Below are 22416 nucleotides of genomic sequence, written 5' to 3' on the forward strand. Positions count from 1 at the left end.
CATGTACTGAAATTTCAGTGATGAACATGAAAATATCCTTTCCTTCAAGGAGCATATGTAATAAGGAAGAGATAATTAAGTAAATAGTCATTAAAACTTGGCATTATTAATTTTTTATTGGAAATAAGTGCAAGATGAGGACTTATGAAATGATCTCTCACTCAGTCTACAAGAAATGGGAAGGTCTGTTTGAAAGAGCTGCATTTATCCTAAACTTGAAGGAACAGTATTTGAGTTAAGTGAGAGTTATTAAAATCTGGAGAATTTTGCATGGATTGATGAAGGGTCTAAGGGCAAAGGGCAAGTGTCAATATCTCAGGCAAGATAGGAAAATCTGTTTTTGATTATGAACGATATTATCTCCATATTGGAGAACTTCTACTATTGGCAAAAGAGAACTATTCAAGATTTTAAAGATAGGAAAATACTATAAACACTTTGTTTTTCAAAATTTCCATCTGGATGCAGTGTGGTATAAATATTTTTCTGGTCTAGTCTAGAAGCCATGGTGTCATTTGCAGCAGTAATCCAGAGAAACTTTTATAGGGCTCAGAGTTATCATTGAGGAAAGAGGAGAATTTGCTTTCAAGATACATTAAATAGAGAGGATAGAGAGGACCTGATGATTAGTTGAATATAAAGAAGAGAGAAAAAGATGCTATAAGAATGAACCTCAGTTTCTGATTTGCACAATGTGTAGATGCCTCTGTGTTTGCAGAGATAAAGATTTCTGGAGTGGAGCAGGTTTGGAAGGAAATATAGACTTAATTTTAGTCATTTTGAAGTTGAAATGTCTGTTTTAGGGGCATTTGCTCTAGGGGAGCTAAAAAATAGAAGAATTTACGATTTTGGATTTTGATGAGAGATTTCTACAAGAGATTCAAATTTCTGTTTAATCAACCTGGAGATAGAACTGAAGTTGTATTGGAGAAGAAAACCTCCATTAGTGAATTCAAATCATGGACAGATTTCTTTGTGGGTCATAAATACATTTAGATGGATCAGAACTTCATTTTTAAAAAGTGAAATAAAATAGGATGGAATACAAAATATCAGAGATCATTGTATGTAGTTCAGGTTATTGTTATTTCAAAAAACGTTTGTTTCAATTGTATATAAATACATATATGTTTATTAGATTGCTATGTACATTTGCAATGTAAGTTTTTTTACTCTGGGCCACATTCAAAAAATTTAAGCCATGAGCATATAGTGTTTGGAATAAAAAGGAGGCTTAGAACTTTGATTTTAAGATTCTACAACATGTATAGGTACAATAGGAGATGAGCCACTGACAGAGATGGAGAAGAAATAGGCAGAAGCGGGAACAGTGCTGTCCTCAATTCATGTAATCGTGGTCTACGTGGCAAGCATCATGACTTACTGCGAGTACTTAAGAAAGATGAAAAAATTGGGTATAGGAATAAACGATCACTATTGGCTCTGATGTCTTTGTTATTCAAGGGAGAAAGACTCCTATAAGTTATAATTGACAGCCCCATCACTCACCTCTACTTCACTAATTGATTTAACTTCCAAATATCCTGAGGATCTTTCCACTTTTCCAATTATCACAATCAGCCTGCTAGTCCCAGCAATATCCAGTATTTGTGTAATAGCCTCTTAATTGTTCTCTTTGTGTGTACTCATATCTCTCTAAGCTTTATCCATGCTGCACCCAAAGTAATCTTTCAATCAAAATGCACATCCTATTTGCTTGCCACCCTCAGGTTGATCCAGTGTGATAGTTCTGATATGTTGCTTTTCAGTCATTTTTGTGTTTGTAAATTACATCACGGTTATGATCATTCTAATTATTTCAACTTTACAAAATTGTAGAAATAACCCTCTAAGGAAATTCACATCCTGCTTTGTTTACTTATCATTATTACTGATAATTTATTCCATGTTAGTATATTTTCCAAAAGCAGATGTTTTAATGGTCCCATAATATTGCAGTATATACATATATACATAATTGTTACACTATTGAGACACTCTTAATTCGTTTGCAATTAATCAATATTACCAAAATGATTATATAAATATGCTTGTATATATTTGTTCTATCATATCTGATTATATATTTAGGGGATAATCATACATGTTATATAATATGAAGATTAATTAGTACAGAACCACATAAATTATTTTATTTAGATACAGAGATTTCCCATCTGCTGTCTACCTCTGCACATGTACCGCCTCTCCCATTATCAACATCACTCACCAGAATGGTACTTTTTTTTTTTTTACCATGAACATACATTGACACCTCCTAATAACCTGAAGTCCATAGTTTACCCTTGGGTTCACTTTTGTTGTGTATTTATGGGTTTGAACAAATGTATAATGACATATATACATCATTATATTATTATATGGAGTATTTTCTCTGTCCTAAAAAGCCTTGTTCTCCATCCATCCATCCTTCCCTTCACCCTCAACCCTAGGCAACCCCTGATCCTTTTACTGTCTCCACAGTTTCCCTAGTCCCGAATGTCATGGTTGGAATGATACAGTCTGTAGCCTTGCCAGGCTGGTTGTTTTCACTTAATAATATGAATTAAAGTTTCTTCTATGTCTTTTCTTGGCTTCCTATAGAGCATTTCTTTTCAGCACTGAATAATATTCCACTGTCTGGATATGCCACCATTTACTTGTCTATTCACGTTCTGAATAACAGCCTGATTGTTCCCAAGTTGTGACAGTTATGAATAAAGCTACTGCAAACATCCACATGCAGGTTTCTGTGTAGACGTGTTTTAAACTCCTTTGGATAAATTTCAGGAATGTGATAGTTTGGTCACATGGTAAGAATATGTTTAATTTTGTAAGAAACTGCCAAAGTGGCTATCAAAGTGGCTGTACCATTTTGCATTCCAAAATATATTCCAGTATACTTGCATCAGCAATAGATGACATTCATGTTGCCCCACATCCTCACCAGTATTGGATGGTGTCGGTGTTCTGCTTTTTTGTGATGCTACAAAAGTTTGCGATGGTATATCATGGTTTTAATTTGCATTAAATTAAATGGCATTTGATGAAATATTATGTGGTACATTTTTTTATATACTTATTTGTCAAGTAAACATATATTTTCATCTTCAGCGAGGTGTCCGTTAAGGCGTTTGGCCCATTTATTAGTCAAGTCATTTGTTTTCTTATTGTTAAGATTTAAGAATTGTTTGTATATTTTAGATAACAGTTCTCTATTAGATGTCTTTTGCAAGTCTTTTCTCCAGTATGTGGTTGGTTTTCTGATTCTCTTGATATTGTCTTTCACAGAGTAGAAATGTTTAACTTTAATGAAGTCCAGTTATCAATTATTTCTCTCATGTATTGTGTCTTTGGTGTTGTAACTAAAGGGGGGACATCACCATATCCAAGGTCATCTAGATTTTCTCCTATGTTATCATCTAGGAATGTTATGGTTTTGCCTTTTACATTTTGGTCTATGATTCATTTTGAATTAGTTTTTGTGAAAAGTGTGAAGTGTCTAGGTTCATTTTCTTATATGTGGATGTCCAGTTGTTCCAGCATCATTCGTTGAAGAGATAGTCTGCTCCATTGTATAGCCTTTGCTCCTTGTTAAAGATCTGATGACCATGCTTATGGGGGTCTATCTCAGGGCTTTCAGTTCTGATCCACTGATCTCTATGTCTGTTCTTTCACCAATACCAGTCTTGTTTCCTTTAGCTTTATATTAAGTCTTGAAGTCAGGTAGCATCAGTCCTCCAATGCTGTACTTCTCTCTCAATATTGTGTTGACTATTCCGGGTCCTTTGCCTTTCCATATACACTTTGGGATCAGTTTGTTTATATTCATAAGATACCTTGCTGGAATTTTTATTGAGATTGTATTAAATCTATAGAATAACTTCACAAGAACTGACATCTTGACAATATTGAGTCTTCCTATCCATGAACATGGAATCTCCTGCCATTTAGTCAGTTCTTTGATATCATTCATTAGATTTTTTTTTAGCTTTTCTCATATAGATCTTGTACACATTTTAGTAGATTAGTATCTAAGTATTTCAGTTTTGGTGCTAATATAAATGTTATTTATTTTTAATTTCAGATTCCATTTGTTAATTGTTGGTATAGAGGAAAGCAATTGACTTATGTATATTAACTTTGTTTCCTGAAACCTTGCTATAAGGCTTATTAGTTATATTATTGTTGATTCTTTCAGATTTTCTTTATAGACAATCATTTTCCCTTTGAACTAAGACAGTTTTATGTCTTCCCAATCTCTCTGTCTTTTAATTTATTCTCCTTTCTTCTTTCTTCTTTCTTCCTTTTCTTCTCCTTCCCTTTTTTTTTGGCCTTGTTGCTTTTGCAAGGACTTGTCCAGTGCAGTGTGGAAAAGAAGTGGTGAGAGAGGGGATTCTTACCTTGTTCCTGATGTTACTGGGAAAGCTTCAAATTTGTCACCATTAAGTATGATGTTAGCTGTATGTTTTCTGTAGATAGTCAATCATTTTGAGGAAGTTACCCTCTATTCCTAGTTTATTGAGGGTTTTTTCATGAATATGCATTAGATTTTGTCAAATGCTTTTTCTGCATATATTGATATGATCATGTGATTTTTTTTTAGTAGATTGACATTATGAGCTTAATTGATTAATTAAACCAATGTTGCATACCTGGAATAAATCTCACTTGGTTGTGCTGTGTAATTATCTTTATACTTTTTTGGTTTCAATTTGCTAATATTTTGTTAAAATTTCTGCATCTATACTCATGAGAAGTATTGGTCTACAGTTTTCTTATCTTCATATCTTTGCCTAGTTTTGATATTTGGGTAATTCTGTCCTCATAGAATGAGTTAGGAAGCATTACCTCAGTTTTTATTCTCAGAAAAATCATAGGGAATTGGTATATTTTCTTCCTTAAATGTTCGATAGAATTGTCCAGTGAACCTATCAAATTTGTTGGCATAGATTTGCTTATAGTATTTATTTATTACTGTAACTTTCATGGAACTTGTAGTTGCCTTCTCTTTCATTTCACATATTACTAACTTGTGTCCTCTCTTTTATTCTTATTTACCCTGCTAAAGGCTCATTGATTTTATTGATGTTTTCTAAAAAACCAGCTTTTGGTTTCATTGACTTTTCTCTATTGATTTCCTGGTTTCAATTTCATTGATTTCTGGTCTAATTCCTATTATTTTTTTCTTCTATTTATTTTGGACTTAATTTGCCCTTCTTTTTCTAGTCCCCTAAGCTAGTTATTTAAATAATTGATTTTAGATCTTCTTTTTTAATATATATATTCAATGCTATTAATTTCCCTCTAAATTGCATTTATTACATCCTACAAATTCTGATAATTTGTGTTTTCATTTTCACTTACTGAAATATATTTTAAAATTTCTCTTGATTTCTTCTTTGAATCATGTGTTATTTCAAAGTGTATTGTTTAATCTTCATGTATTTTGGGAATACCCATCTATCTTTCTGTTATGGATTCCTAGTTAAATTCCACTGTGATTTGAGAGCAGACATCATATGATTTTTATCATTTTAAAGTTGTTAAGGAGTGTTTTGTAGCTCAGAATGTGATCTGCCTGGCAGAATGTTGCGTGTGAGCTTGGGAAGAATGTGTGTTCCTCTGTCGTTGGACGGAGTGGCCTACTGATGTCAATTATCCAGTTAATAGATGGGGATGTTTAGTTCAAGTATGTCCTTATCTGATTTTCTACCTGCTGAATCTCTCCATTGCTGACAGGGAGATGCTGAAATTTCCAATTTTAAAAGAGTGCATTAATCTCTTTCTGGTAGTTCTATCCGTTTTTGCTTTACCTTATTTGATGCTCTTGTTTCAGGCATACATACAAAAATTGTTTTATCTTCTTGGAGAATTGGCCCCTTTATCATTTTGTAATGCCCCTCTTTATGCCCCATAGCTTTCCTTACTTTGCAGTCTGCTCCGATACTAATATAGCTCCTCCTGTTTTCGTTTTCATTAGCATGGTATATTTTTCTCTATCCACTTAGTCTATGTGTTTTTATAATTTAAAGTGAATTTGTTGTAAATACATATATTGGGATATTTTTCACTCTGACAATCTCTGTCTTTTAATTGTTTCATTTAAACCACTGACAAAGTGATTATTGATATAGATGGGCTAATACGATTCTCAGTCAAAGTATCTCCTGTCCATACAGTGTGCATGTATTTTTGCCCATCTCTTTAGGCTTTTCAGGATCTTTTTCAAGAGCTTCTCCCCCTCTGTTCCTCCACTCTCATTCCATTCTCCACAGAAACAGTTAAAAGCATAAATTCTGCCACATTATTCATCTGTTTAGAAACCTTATGAACTTTCCTATTTTTTATTGTCAATATGTGATTGATAAGCTTAACGTTTTAATAGAGTTACGTATCCATGACTCAGTAGTCTCACTCCCTAGGACAACTCCCCAGACATCTAATACATAACATTCACCTTCTTTATTTTGTTGATCTGAGTGTTTGTAACCCATGTAGTAAGCATTTCTAGGAACATAATATTATTAAAAAGTCGTTACCCTGAAAAATTTTCTGATACAGAAAGTAGCACTGATGTATGATCAACACTTTAGTGGCAAATAAATTTAAAGCTATAGAAATAGCTTTAGTATCAGCTCTAGGAATAGTCTCTCATTCAGGATCTTGCAAATCTTGTGAAAGCACAATGTTGGACATACCCCAGTAAATAGATATTGGATGGGGATGTCATTGGCTCAATGGCAAGCAAGTTCAGGCTGATGGGAGAGCACTTACATTTAAAATATATAATAAGAGCAAATATAAAAGTATATAGCAACTCCGAGTCTATCATAAGGTTGACATCAGGAGGTCAGAGAACCAGAGAGAAGCCTGGGTCAGCCAGTGGAGGTAAGATAACTTTAACAATAGGGAGAAGAGATGACATTGATCATGAGAAAGAGGTATAACTTGCCAAAGCAAGGTTGGATATTATCCACAAATTAAAAATCGGAAGCACAGCAGAGACCTAATTAGCTGGGAAAGGCACTGTTATGACAGTAAAGGAGCAGAATCTGATGAAACTACGTGAGCCAAGGCTCATGATTCAATTTAACCTTTGCAAATCATCATTGCCATGGTATAGGGATGAAATCTAATGAGAACTGCTGAATTTGGCTTTGTAGATTAATGGCTAGAGTCTAATGTATAAAAATTGGCTTGTTCTAGGCTACTTTTCCCTTGGAGGAATCCCAACTTCTCACAAAATAGTCAAATCTCTTTTAGTTTTGAAATATAAAAAAAAGTTTATCACACTAAGGTGTCCATCAGCTAAGCCTGCAATGCCAGGTGAACCTAACAGTGTAATAATTAACTCCTAAATCCTATGGTATTGAATTAAACATACATATGTACTTAAGATACATTCTTCAGAAATCAAAGTTACATGAATATATATCTCTCAAAATTGTAAAACTGTCTCCTGGAAAATTTCAGTTTATAATAATTGCTTACTGTATGCTCATCAATAAAGAATAAACTACTGAGTTTGATTCTATCGAAATAAACATGATGAGTCTTCTAGTAAAATTAATTCATGGTCTATTTGAGGCAAAGGGCAACTTTTAAGTGGGGAGAAATTTGATTGCATATTTTGCAAAGCACTGTGTATATTATCTTTTTCAGGGTCAGGGATCAAGTATCCACCAATGGCTAGAATTTTAACACATGGATTTAATCTCCTAAAGTTTCCATTGGTGATTGCATACTTACAAAAGAGTGTTCAGACTTCTTATGGCTACTTAAGTATTAACCACTGCTGGTTAAAGCGTATCTACTATTTTTAAAAAACATCACATGTTTAAGTAAATAATGTGTTTTGGGCCTCCAGATATAACGTGGTTGGATATTTCTTGAAAAACTTATTTTTTTATATTTTAAAGCTTATTATTATTTTTTATATATTTTTTATATTTTATTTATCTTTATATTTTATATTTTAAAACTTATTTTTTTATATTTTATATTTTTATATTATATACTTTTTATATTTATATTTTAAACTATATATTTTATATTTTATATTTTATATTTTTATATTATATATTTTTTATATTTATATTTTAAAATAATTTATATTTTATATTTTTATATTTAAATATATAAATTATACTTATGTTTTTTATATTTTAAAAAATATTTTATATTTTTTATATATTTTTTATATTTTTATATTTTAAAATATTTTAAAATATTTTATATTTTATATTTTAAAGCTGGAAATGGTTAGATATATGCTTATCATATATGTATATATTGCCAGTAAGTCACTGATTTTTTTAAATTAAAGTATCATCGATATACAATCTTATGCTGGTTTCAGATATACAATGCAGTGGTTCAACAGTTACCATGTTATTAAATCCTAATTCCCTCTAGTGAGGTTACTGTCTATCAACATAGTAAGATACATCTTACTACAACATAGTAAAAATCATAAGTCGCTGATTTTTAAAACTCCTAGACTGACGTACACAATATAGAGAGAATTGAATTATGAGAAATTTCATTTTTCACTATCTAAAAACTTCAACCTATCACATTTATTCTATGCTTCTGGCATAAAAGAAAAGCATTTTTAAGGTAAATACAGATGTTAAATATCAGAGTCTGAAGGTATAGAATATTGTATATACCACTTTTCAAATTTCCTCTCTAAGGTTTTTTTTAATACCTAATGACTTCAGTTCTATTGTGCAGGAGAGAGAGTGGTTAAAGATTAAAAACCCTAACCAAAACATTCCTCAAGAAAGAATTGCTTCAGAACTTCTATCAGGTTTTACAAAGAGTATATATCAAATGCTTTACAGCAACTAAAATAAAGCTTAGAAAAGCCCATACATATTTTAACAGACCAATTTTTAGTTAATGTGACAATATGTCAATTCACTCATTTGTTGATAGTTATGAATATCAGAATACTGAAAATTACTGATAAAGCAACACATTTCAAAAAAGCTATACAGCTTTTTTTATAGCACTTTATTATACATAAAGCACTTTTACATATATTACTTCACTTATATCTAACTTGGAATTTGTAACTGAAATTAAATTTTAATGCAGTGCAATCTTTTTTGTTCTTGGTTTGGAAGGTATCTCAAGGAAAGGAATTGTACATAGCATTAGTTTAATTTCAGGGTTATTTTAAAAGATATATAAAAAAAGAGAAAGTCATAAACAATCAGAAGGGAAGCAAACAAGCATGAATTACAAGGCCATGTGTCTCACTGGAGGGTTTCAGCCCAGGGCTGGCTCATTCTGGATTTGGTGAGACTGAATCCCATAATGGAACATTGCTGGTAAAAGGGTTTAAACCAAGCTTTACTCTCATGGTGGCAAGTCAAGTGCTAGAATCACATTTGTAGCTGACGAGTCCACAGCCCATCTCCATCTCTGCCTCTGGTCAGAGCCCTGGATGTGGCTTTTTATATAGCAACACCAGCAATAATGTCTCATTGCAAACTGGTATGTAAGCATGCACCAAAGCAGTAGGCCAATTACATCATCAACTAGATTAGGGTCAGATGAGGATCCTGGCTATAGGAATTTCCATTTTCCCTACACTCCATCCTTCCAGGATTCTCACCTCACAATCTACACACCCTCAATCTTCCTCTATGGCCCCTATATGAGAAAGCTGGAGCATTGTAACCAGATTCCAAAACAGCAACAGAGGCTACAACAATATACACATCACGACAAAAATTATGATAATCTTCAGGTCTGAGGAGCTTGACTGTCATGTCACCAAGTGGTCATTCCCTCTGTATTCAAACAAGTCCTACTCAGATGAACTTATGACTCACACTTTCCACCAGAGGCCACTAGTGGAACTGGTAGGAAGCTCTGTGCACACTCAGCAAGCAGCAGTTTTTGCTAGGGTGTGTGCCCAATCCACAAAGACTTTAGAGGAGATCAACCTTAAGGGCAATAAGACACGTTTTAATGACACCAACATAGGCAAATCTTGTCCATCAGGGAATGTGAATGTAAAAGAGTCCTGTGAAAGGAACATGACAGGAAGGGGGTCCCATCTGGGTCTAGTATACCATACGTTTACCTCTCCCCCTGTTTGAGTTACTGAGGGGTCTATGTGTAGTGCTACTGGAGGTGCATGTACTGGCCATAAAGATAAAATAAAATTCCCTGGTAAGGGGCTCTTTTCTTCTGGCCATTGAGATGCACTACCTTGATCTTTGGGAGCCACTCTGCCATTATTCCAGGCATACCCAGGAGGCCAGCTTCCAGGCCTTGTCCCCAAGGTGCCAGAAGGGCCAGGCATCACTGGTCTATGTGTCAAAATGTCCAAGGCCATGTCCACTGAATGGAGTCCCTGGGGTTTACTGTAGTCAGTGCTGGTAGCAAGATATTATTCTGGTGGCCAAACCTTGGCTTCAACAAGTTCTCCTTAGTTTGCATTTAAGATTGTACAGGGGAAGCAGCAATGTGTGTTAGCATGTCCATGGAGCTCAATATCCCTTTTTGGGGCTTCCCATTTAAACACCACAGCACTGTCCATAGCAGGCTGACCATACCTGTAGATTACTGGTGTCTGACTTCAGGTCAGATTTTAACAAACCACTGTACCTGTCTATTATGTCTGCTCCAGTAGTATACGGTATATGAAACTCCCACCTTATCCCTAATCATTGCATCCGTTCTTGTAGTGTGTTTCCAGTAAAGTGGTTGCCTTGATAACTTTCAATTACCTGTGGTCAGCCATAGGCTGCAAAGAGATGCTCCAGGCCTCTTTTGGTCATTTACTGGTCTGCACAGCAACATGCAGGAAAAGCAATCAGAATTCCAGTAGCTGTGTCCATAGCAGTCATGATATATTGATATCCTTCTGACATGGGCAGAAGCCCAAGATAGTCAATCTGCCACCTGTTGAGGGTTTTTGGCCCCTTAGTTATTGTCCCATGTTCCTGTGGGACTTGATGTAAGTCCCTTTTAGAGCCCACAGTGCACCCCTCCTGGGTTTTGCTGACTTCTTCAAAGGTTAAAGGCAGGCTGCAAAGATGGGATACGGCCCACATTGTCTTTTGCCCCACATGCAACAAATGTTTTTGTAACTACTGGGCAACATATGGGCCTCATGACCTTCACAGGGTCCTTTGGGTCCTTTCTTTCAGTAGCAGACTCCCTTCCATGCTTGCATTGCTTCAGCCTCCCCCAAATCTGCCACAGTATGGGTAACCTCACTCATGGGTTGCCCTAAATGAGGGGCAAGAATAGCCACTAAGGGCCAAAGAGGGATGAAGGAGTTGTTTGTAGTATGTATCCCTCATCCCTACTGTAAACAGCTCCTTGTCTGGGGCATAATGTCACTGGGTTATAAATGGCATTTTTCATTCCCAACTCCTGTCACATGTGTTGTAGCTCAGCATACGTCTTCCACCTAGAGGGGGAGATGGTAAGTCACCCTGATCGGGCCATACAGTGTAAAGGGAGGTCACTTGAGAAGGGAATGGGTCCTGGGGGTTGGGTGTGTATTCTGAGGCTGCTGCCACAGGCAGGATGAGTTGTCAGGGATGCCAGCTTTCTCACCTCTGATCCAGACAGAATAATCCCATCTACTCCTAGATCCCAAAGGTGCAGGAGGCAGCCTGAAACAAGGAACCCAAATACACCAGCTCTGCCTGTGTATAGGGGCAGAACATAGAGTGCTCCATCGTCTGGAAAGGGGGCTGCACCTCTCGCAGAGGAACCTGCAGTTGCTGTGTCTTTATTTTCTCCACTACAACCCAGTGGGATTTCAACAGAGGAGGGAACGGTGCCTCTGGCCCCACCTCTACCTCCTTGTTCTCCCCTCCAGCTCCTCCACCACCTCTGGGGCTGGTGGCGGCTGTCTCATTCCACAGAGCACCTCCCCTGCTACACCGTCCACCTTCTCCACAGTGCCTCCGAGCGACGCTAGCTCAGTCTTCACCAGCTCTCTTACCTTCTCCTCGATGCGTTCTCATGCTGCCGCTTCTCGTGCTTCTCGCAGGAGTACGTCCTTCTCCTTTGCGTCTTTCCCTCTTCCACAGTACTCTGCAGCAATGTCACCTCATTCCACAAATAATTTTTTTTTTACCTCCTCCACAGCTGCTTCTTCTAGTGCGTCTTACAGGGGTTTGTCCTTCTTCTTCACGGCCTTCACCTCCTCCACAGTGCCTCACAGTGATGCCATCTCATTCTTTAACAAGTATTTTAACTCCTTCACACCCCCTCACAGTCCTTGTCTGTGCGCTGCCGCTTCTCGTGCTATCATCACATCCTTCACCTTCTCCATGGCTCCTCGCAGTGACACCATCTCGGTCCTTAGTGAATTTTTTGCCTCCTTCATGACCTGCATCTCCTCTTGTGCTCCTTGCAGAAGCATGCTCTTCTCCTACTGGCCCTCCCTTAACACTGTGAGGAATGGCCAGCCCACAGCTACTGCTGCCATGTGGGCATCCTGTTTAAGGACTTCCCAATCTTGTGGAGGGCCTCCACCACTGCCCCAGGCATCACCTCCACCTCCTCCCAGGCCTGGGGAGGGGCCCACACCTCTAGGAGGACCACCACCTTGGGCCACATGCTCAGTGGGGGCACCCAAGTATCTCTTTACCCATAGGGGCATACTGCAGTATTGCGCCATCCATGCGGACAGCCCGCCAAAATACCCTTCCCACGAGGGCAGCTTATTCGGTTTTTGGTCCGTAGTGAATCCTGCTGACTGTGCCAAATGTCTCACTGGAGGGTTTCAGCCCCAGGCAAGTTCATTCTGGATTCAGTGAGACTGAATTGTAACAGTGGAACACTGGAGGTAAAGGGGTTTATGCCAAACTTTATTCTCATAGTGGCGGGTTGAGTGGTGGAATCGCATCTGCCTCTGGAAGTCGGCAATCCGTCTCTGTCTCTGCTTGTGGGCAGAGCACCGGGCAGAGCTCTTTATATAGTAACACAGACAATAAAGGCTCACTGCCATTATTGCACCTACATGGTAGGTGCATGCACCTACGTGGTAGGCCAAATACAGCAGCAGGCACATTAGGGTAAGATGAGGATCCTGGCTCCAGGCACTTCCATTTTCCCTACACCATGCATTCTTTATTACAGGTGTACAATCACTCTGCCAAATATAGACAACCAAAGGCATGGCCAAATACACCTTGATACTCAATTTGCCTTAAAATTGCTTAACAATCAATTAAGATAAAGCATTAGATGTGCATATAAATGATGAATTACAGTGTTGCAAGTTTTAAAAACTGATTTGGAATATTAAATTGATGTTATTCAGGCGTGAAGAATCACAAAGAAAAATTATCATATAGTATAACAACCTGGATATATTTCTTCTTTAAGCCCATTAGGTATTCCAGCTCTAGTCTCAGCCAATTCACTCTCATCACATGTCTTTAGCATATTCATAACTACTTTTTTCCAGACTTCAGAGAAGTAGTAGAGATGTACAACCTGATAGGATGAAAATATTCCCACATGGACAAACAGATGCTGCTTAGCATACAAATCGCAGAGCAATTCAAAATATGTAGTGATCGGATATGAGTAAGGACAAAAAAAACACCATTTCCTGAACAGCTAGAGGTAACTTTGTAGGAAGTTAGTAACTATCAGTTAATAAAATAATGAAAATAGTAGTTACTGATACAACCATCTAGTTTCCCATCTCTGGCCTGTAAGCTCTTTGGCAGTGCGATCTTCTGGATTGAACGATGGAAAATCAATGTTTTTGTCCTGCTTAGAGCAGAGAACAAACCCTTTTGTTCAGTGTTTCTTAAAAACACAAAGCCTATATCCAGTTTATCTCATTCGAGTAAAATTCATTTTTGGCCTATTGTTTCTCATGGATTGAGTGTATAGAGAAGATACTTTCATGACCAAGACAACCTATTTTACTCTTCTTTTTTACAGCTAGTTTTCTAGACTCAAACAGTTTTTTGGGGGGAGAAAGGAGACTCACATGTGGGGAAAGCACATCATTTGGTGTGAAATAAATTAACATTTGCAAATATGAAAATAGTGTACAGACTTATGTAAATTTAATATGAAAACGTTGTACTGACACCCTAGATCCAGAAGTGGCATTTTCCATGTTTAAACTGCTTTATTGTCAATGGATCACCTTCAGAGAAACTCAATCCCCATGAATAATAAAACCTCAAAATGAAGGTTTTAATTTCCAAGTACTTTTGTTTTTCAATTTGAATTATTTTCATATATATATATATATATATATATATATATATATATATATATATATATATATATATATATACACACACACACATATATATATGTAAATATGGATATATGAAAGCATTTCTATATAAGCATTTATAGATATGCCTGTTTCTAATATAAATTTCCTTCTTGTAGCAGATTTGAAAGGATCATACATAATCATGGAAACGTAGTCCAAAAGGTATGCTATATTTCTCATAAAAGAAGGCATTAAACACCCAGCTTGTCATTCAGCAGTTGAGTGGCCTGAGGGTTGGGGTGAGGGAACCATGTAAATGATAGATTTTTATATTGCAGAAAAATTGATTAAGCAAAGTCTACATTAGGTATTAGTTACCTGGGCTGCCATGACAAAGTAGCACAAACCGAGTGGGTGAAAACAACAGAAATTTATTCATTTCTTTGGTTCTGGAGGCTAGATGTCCAAAATGAAGGTGTCGGCAAGGACATGCTTTTTTTGAAGCTTCAGTGGAGGTGCCTGTCTAGCTCTGTCCCTGATTCTGCTGGTGACAGGCAATTCTTGCTCTCCTTGTCTCGCAGCTGCACCATTCCAAACTCCACCTCCATCTTCACGTGGCTATCTTCTCTCTCTCTCTCTCTCTCTCTCTCTCTCTCTCTTTCCTGTCTCTCTCTCTCTCTCTCCATCTCTTTTTCCCTTTTTATAAGGACAGCAGCCATATTGGATAAGGGTCTCCCCCACTCCAGTGTAACTTCATGTTAACTGAATTAAAGTTACGTCTGCAATGACTTTATTTCCAAATAAGGTCTTATTCTGAGGTTCCAGGAAGGACATGAAGTTTTAATGGAAATTATTCAACCCAGTGCACTAAGCAATGTTTATCATCTTTTTATAATTCTCATCTTTAGGAAAAAAGGCTTTGAATTGAAAACCTTACGATTAAATATCAAGATATTTTACTTCTACTTTTAAATTACAGTAAGTCTAATTGTCCTAAAACTTACTTATATCTTAAATACTGAGATAGTACCTTATGCAATATGGTCCAAACAGTGCGCAAAATCATTGATATAAATGGATAGAGCCATTTACTGTAATTGCCTTTATATATTTGATAAGAAAGAAATACAATTTGGGCAAAAGGATGGATGAAGTATTAATGGGATTAATTGGTGTGCTGATGGGAATAGTAGCTGAAATAGAACTGCCTTAAAGCAATAGACACTTAAAAACAGTTATTTGAAAAAAAAAATCTCATGTTTTAAGAATTCATGTAAGGTCTTATTAAGGGTAAGAAATTCAGACATCCACCAAGGTAACCATCATTACTCCTTAATTAGTAATAAGTATTTGTTAAATATGAATTATGTGTATAATTCCATGTAGGTGCCATGCAGTGCAGAGGAAAGGACAAACATGGCTATATTTCTAGTCCAAAATCTTGAGGGAATTTTTGTATCCTAGAATTTCTAGTGAGAGCAACTTAAATTATGAAAGATTATAATGTCTCCATAGTCCTTTGACTTACAAAGCATTTTTAAGAATTACATATGAAAAGAACAGGCAGTGGAAAACTGCACGTCACTGGTCTCACAACTTTTAATTATGTCTGTTAGTTCAAAAGTAGAACAATATTTATAGATGACTAATACTTTCATTTGAAATTAGTATACAATTTTAAAGTGAATGCACTCTGTCTTCTCTCTCTCTTTGTTCCTAATGTACTTGTCAGAGAACAGAACAACTTCTCAATGCCATGGAAACACACTTTTTAATTCCAATAGTTCTCACTGAGGGAAGTTAGATTCCAGTCATGTACAGCTGACCCTTAAACAACACGGTTTCAACCAGATGGATCCACTTATATGCAGATTTTTTCAATAAATATATTGGAAAAAATTTCAGAAATTTACAATTTGAAAAGACATTTCCTTTCCTCTGGCTTTCTTTAAGAATACAGTACATAATATATAAACATATAAAATATGTGTTAGTTGACTGTATTATCAGTGAGGCTTCTGGCCAAGAGTAATAGGCTATTAGTAGTTAAGCTTTTGGGGAGTCACAAGTTACATGCAGATTTTTACTGCACAGAGGTCAGTCCCCCTACCTGCCATGTTGTTTAAGGACCAACTGTATTTGCATTAACTAAGTGGGCATGTAATTGTTTAAGAGGTCAGTAGATTTTCTAATATTATAGGCTATTTCTTCCAGTTAATGGAAATTTTTGGAAGTTTATTGCTTCTGGTGTTCACACTATTGTTTAACAATTCCTGCTTCAGTCCGATGATTTGAAAGAATTAACCATTTTCCTAATAATCATTGAACAAAATAGCAGTAATGTTTTTCTTCTTCCCACACGATTAGAGGTGGTGTTCATATAAATGGCACTGGGTTGACTAAACTGTAGGGTATCTCAGTGAGATAATGGTGACTCCAAATAAGTAGTAGAGGTAGATATCATAATATGTGATCAGATTCTGTACATATTCTGAAGCTAACATGATTGCCCTGAACATTGGGTGTTGGTGGTAAGGAGGGGAGAAGAGCTCAGGACGTCAGTAAGAATTTTGGCTTAAGTAATTGGAAGGATGGATTTAGTATCAACTGAGGTTAGGAGGCTGCGGGGTGGAGCAGCTTTTGGGGAGATGGCCAACTCTGGAAATACTGAAATTTTTCAAGGGACATGTCAAGTTGGTAAATGAACCTTGCAGTTTAATTTCAGAAGAAAGGACTAGGAAGCTTATTTAAAAAATAAAAACAATCCACAATAGCAGAAACAAAATGTTTCTGGATAGAAAGCATATTTAAATTCTTGGGAGTGGATAACTCTATGAGTTTCCTGTGGCTGCTGCCATAAATCATCAAAAACTTGAAGATTTAAAATAACAAAAAGCTATTCTCTCACAATCCTGAGACCAGAAGTCCAACATCAGTTTCTCTGAGCCTAAATCAACGTCAGGGACAGTCCCGCACGCAGGCGGGTGGACGCTCGGTGGCTTCTATGCTGTGGCTTGAGGCCCATTCCCTTGAGTTTCTCCACAGCCACTGTCTTGTCCTCTTCTCTGTCAAGCCCCCCTCTGCGTCTCTCACATGTGGGTAGATGTGACTGCATTTAGGGCTCACAAAGAGAACTTTGGATAATCTTCTCATCTCAATATAGTGAATGTAATCACATCTACAAAGACCCTTTTTTTTTTCCCCCAAGTAAGGTAACATTCCCAGGTTCTAGAGATTAGGATGTGATATCTTTGGTGGTCATTAATTCAGTCTACTATAATCACCAAAGGAATGACTGTAGGTAGACAAAAACAAAATGATGACACCTTATTGCCCCTCCAATTATTTGCAGCTTTATGGAGGTGTACCTGATGTGTAATAAAATGCTCATAGACTGTGTATAGTTTGATGAGTTTTGACATATGTACATATACATCAATGACAACATCACCACCTTCCAGGTTATAAACATTTGTTAATTTTTTTTTATAAGGTTTTGTTTTACTCCTGTGTAATCTGTCCCTCCACCCCTTCACTAACTAAACAATGATTTGCTTTATGTCATTAGAGATTACTTTGAATTCTCTAGAAATTTAAATAAATGGAATTATATAACATGTACTCTTTTTTTAAGAGGCTAGGATGCATGTTACATGTATCAATGATTCATTTCTTTGTACTGCTGAGTAGTATTTCACTGTATAAATATGACATAATCTTTTATAATTCATTTTTTGATGGATATTTGGTTTTATTTCCTATTTTTGACTCTCAGAAATAGAGATGCTATAAATATTCCTCTAAAGTCCTTCTTTAAATGGATGCTTTTATTTCTCTTGGGTAAATACTTAGGAGTGAAAAGGAGTGAAAAGAAGTTAGCCATCTGCTAACTTCTATATTTAATGAAGTTTTTATGTTAAAATTGTTTTAGATTTATTGAAAGGTTGAAAAGACAGTAAAGAAGGTTCCCATATAACCTGCACCCAGTTCCCTTATTGTTCATATGATACACAACTATGGTACCCTTGTCACAAAGAATGAAAAACATTAATACACTGTTTTCAGTAAAGTAAACACTTTTTCTAGTCTCCTTAGGTTTTAACCTAATGTCCTCATTCTGTTCCTGGTTCCTATGCAAGACACCACGTCATATTTAATCATCATTCTCCTTAGGCGCCTTTAGAATGTGACAGTTTCTCAGACTTTCCTTGTTTTTCATGACCGTAAGGGTTTTGAGGCATACTGGTTAGGTGTTTTGTAGAATGCCTTTAATTGGGGTTTGTCTAGTGTTTTACTTAGGATTAGACAGTGGCCACGTATTCTTCGGTATAAGATCACAGAACTAAGTGCCAATCTTTTCACATTATATCAAGGATATGTGCTGTCAATATAACATCACTGATAATGTTAAAGATGAATACAAGTCCTTTATGAGATACAAGTTTAGAAAATATTTCCATTTCTGTATCTTAACAAATTTTTCTTAAACGTTGCATTTGAAAAGCAGGCATTCTTAGTTTTTACCAAGGCCAGTTTATAAAATTTTCTTTATGCTTTATATATGTGTTATTATATCATAGAACTCTGCTTAAGATCATTAGGATTTTTTAATGCTTTCTTTTAGAATTTTAAAAGCTTCAACACTTACATAAAGTCTGTGATAGGTAACAGGTTAATTATTACATACAATGTAAGAGTTGAAGTTTTTTGTTTTTTTTTTACATTAGATATCCAATTTTCCCCCTTTTCCTTATTATCTTGTTTTGGTTGAACATCATTTATTAAAATTTGTCACCTCTGTTGAAAATCATTTTACCAGCTGTGTATGGATCTATTTCTGGACTCTTGATTTTGTTTCATTACTTTAAGTGTCTATTTTTGTAAAATACTATACTGTATAAGTATTGTACTTTTATATTGCATTGAAATTAGTTACTATAAATCCTTCAGCTTAGTTTTTTTCAAAATTAAATACTCTATCACTCAGAAGTATAAAATTATCAATGCCTGCCATTCAAGAATGAAGGAAAATATGTCACAGAATGAAAAGAAGAATCTAGATGGACCCTGAAATTACACATATGAAAGAAATAGTACACATGGATGTTAAATATATGTTAATATCCTTGTATCAAGAAGGAAGAGGAAATCTTAAGCATGACAAATATGAAAGATGTAAGAAAGATTCAAATCAAACTTCTAGAGATGACCAATATACTGTATTAGATGAAAAACACACTGACTAGAATGAACCAGTTAAGGTACCACAAAAGAGATGATTGAAGTTGAAAACATAGCAAGAAACTATTAAATAAAACACAAATATAAAAACAGAAACAAATGAACACAGGCTAGTGAGTCATGATGCATCAGGCCCTGCAGCCTGGATTTGCCCTTCAAGCATAAGGCTTGGGCAACCATAAAGACTGCATTATTTGTTTTCCATCTCTCAGGGGTCATTTTCCCTTGCTACTTGTTCAATGTCTGAAAGTTGCTGTTTCATATGTTTTGTTTAGTTGACTCTTGTTTAAGACTGAAATGTAAATCTGGCCCCTCCCTATTACATCATGGTCAGCTGTGCAAATTCACAACATACAATAGAAATTCACAACAAAGTGCTTATTATTGTCTATTACCTTATTTCTTGTGACCAAGCCTGTCTCACCCCTCAGATCATTTTCACTTCTTTCCTTGGGCCAAAGTTTCTAATTGAAACTAGCTATTTCAGTGATAGGGGTACTGCCTATGAGGTAACTAATGGTTTTTCAGTACTCTGATTCTGCCAACCACTTCTAGAATGCTCTGAAAATAATATGCCTTCTTGAACTTCACTATCATATGCCATTTCCATGGCATCAATCCTTTTCCAGCATTCACTCATGGACCTAATTATCTCAGTTTCTGAGTATGGTGAATCCCCTGCTCTTATCCCAAGTTTTATGAGATCTGTCCTATGGAATATAAATCCCATGTCCTTACTGTGAAAATAATTCATCCACAAAGACAAATTTTTCATTTTGTTTATTTTACCATTTTGGATATCTTATCCTCTGAATTTTTTTTAAACTATAAATATCCTGTTTGGAGATCTAAACAGCAATCTATAGGAAGGACTTGACTTCTGAATAGATGAAACATGGAGCTTGGTTTTCTGCATACCAACAATGTTCTTGAGCCCTGAATCATTTCCTTAAACCTCAGAATTTGATATTGAAGATGTTGATTTTGTACATTGATTTAAAGAAAGGCTTTAAAAGTATTTTACTTACATGTTACAATGTAGTAAATACACTTTGAAAGAGATAAGGACAAAAGCTCCCTCAACTCTTATTTTGGCAGGAATTAGATTCTTGGTTTACTTTTTGGTGTACTGAGAATTATTAAGAGTAAGATTATGTTGGAAAACATAGATCTTCAGGAATTATTGAAGGGGAAGGGGAACCCTGATATACATGGGGGCTAGAGATAAACCACATATTATAGAATTTTATCTAAAGTTGGCCCTTAATATACCCTAAAACACCTGAAATTAATATGGTTGACTGTAGTCATGGGGCTAAAAGAATCCAAGATGATCATTAAAGAGCCACAGATAACTACTACACACACACACAAAACCAAAACTTATCTACCTAGTTTATCTATATTATGACATCTCTCTTGAGAAATAATGAGCAAGTTCTAAAAATGAAAGTAGATTTTTAAGATACGTTCTGTCTATGAAGAATTATAGTCCAGTTTCTATTTCAGCTGTGGCTGGTTATTTTAATACATGTTTTCAGTTTCTTAAAAATTCCTAGATTAAGGAAGCTTTTCTTTAAGAAATGACCATATCTTAAGATGCTTTATCTTACTTGGTCAAGGGTCTTCCAAGAAGATTTGAGGCAGCTTAATAACACATCTTAGTAAGAAAGGTATTGCTTTCTCCTAACTTGTTATTCCTGAAAGGTGTTAGGGAAAGAAAGGAGGAGACTAAAAACAATAGCAGAATCCACCTGCTCTAAATGGCAATCCTATTTTAGCAACAGACCCAGACTTCCCTGGCAGGGCTATTCAGGGAAGCATATGCTTACTTGAATCTGTTCACGTCCAGGAAACAGATGTCTTGATAATACAGCCACTGCTAAAGCCACAGAGTTGAAATGACTATACTTCTTTTTTGTAAAAAATCTGGTTCTATGGCTAGAAGTTATGGCTGACAGATAGTTTTAGTTAACTGAAGAAACCACAAGAATAAGACAAGAGAAGAAATAAAACATGATGAAATTTCATTATACACATATTCTATTCAGACAGGAAAGTCCCATTTTCTCCAGAAAGACTTTATCTACTCAAAACCTCATTAATTATCACTATTGATACTTTGGAAATTAATTGTGTGTTGGCTTGGATTACACTGTGGTTATTTTCTATTTCTGGTATAAGCTTGAGAACAAATACTTAAAAAAACACAGTTGAGACAGTGATATCAAAACAATGGCAGAATAGGAGGTCTATGCTTGTATCTCTCTCAGCAACAACAATGTGGCAGCCACCTGCAGACAAAAGTGCCTCTGTGGGAGTTTTAGGATCTTGGTGGGAGTCTGAGAAACTCTAGGGGAGCCCAAGACCCAGAAGGTCCACACTGAGGAGGCAGGCCTGTCCCCCAGTGACAGACTTGCAGACTCTGGACCCAGCTAGGACCCAGAAACAGCCCCATCATCCTGTGAACTAGGCTACAGCCCCCATTGGCCTTGCTTCCACTACTGGCACCATTGGCCAATAGACCAGACATAAGTACATTCACCAGGGCCCTCAGTAATAAGCCAAGGGACCTGGTTTCTGGCTGTGGACCCTAAGGTGGCCTGTGACTTAGCTCCAGACCCTCTTAGCTTCTAATCTTCCAACCCAAGTCAACTGCGCATGCACTGAAGCAGGCCTCTGACGTTAGTCTGATCCAATTGAAGATCCTGAAATGGCCCTGTAACAGCTGCTGCCCCTCCCAGCTGCAGTCTGCAAGTGGTTCTGCCTGCTCAGGAAATCACCAGGAGACATACTTGTCTCAGTCTTTGAAGGCAGGCCTGCTGACCTCAGTCTGAACATGGATCCTGAAGTAGCTCTGTGACTTGGTCCAAGCCCTTACAAACTGCAATCTTGGGGCTAATATTGCCTGTCAGCATCACCCCAGTGACCTTGCAGGGAGC

The sequence above is a fragment of the Manis javanica genome, chromosome 16, assembly GCF_040802235.1.
Source record: "Manis javanica isolate MJ-LG chromosome 16, MJ_LKY, whole genome shotgun sequence".
Taxonomy (NCBI): domain Eukaryota; kingdom Metazoa; phylum Chordata; class Mammalia; order Pholidota; family Manidae; genus Manis; species Manis javanica.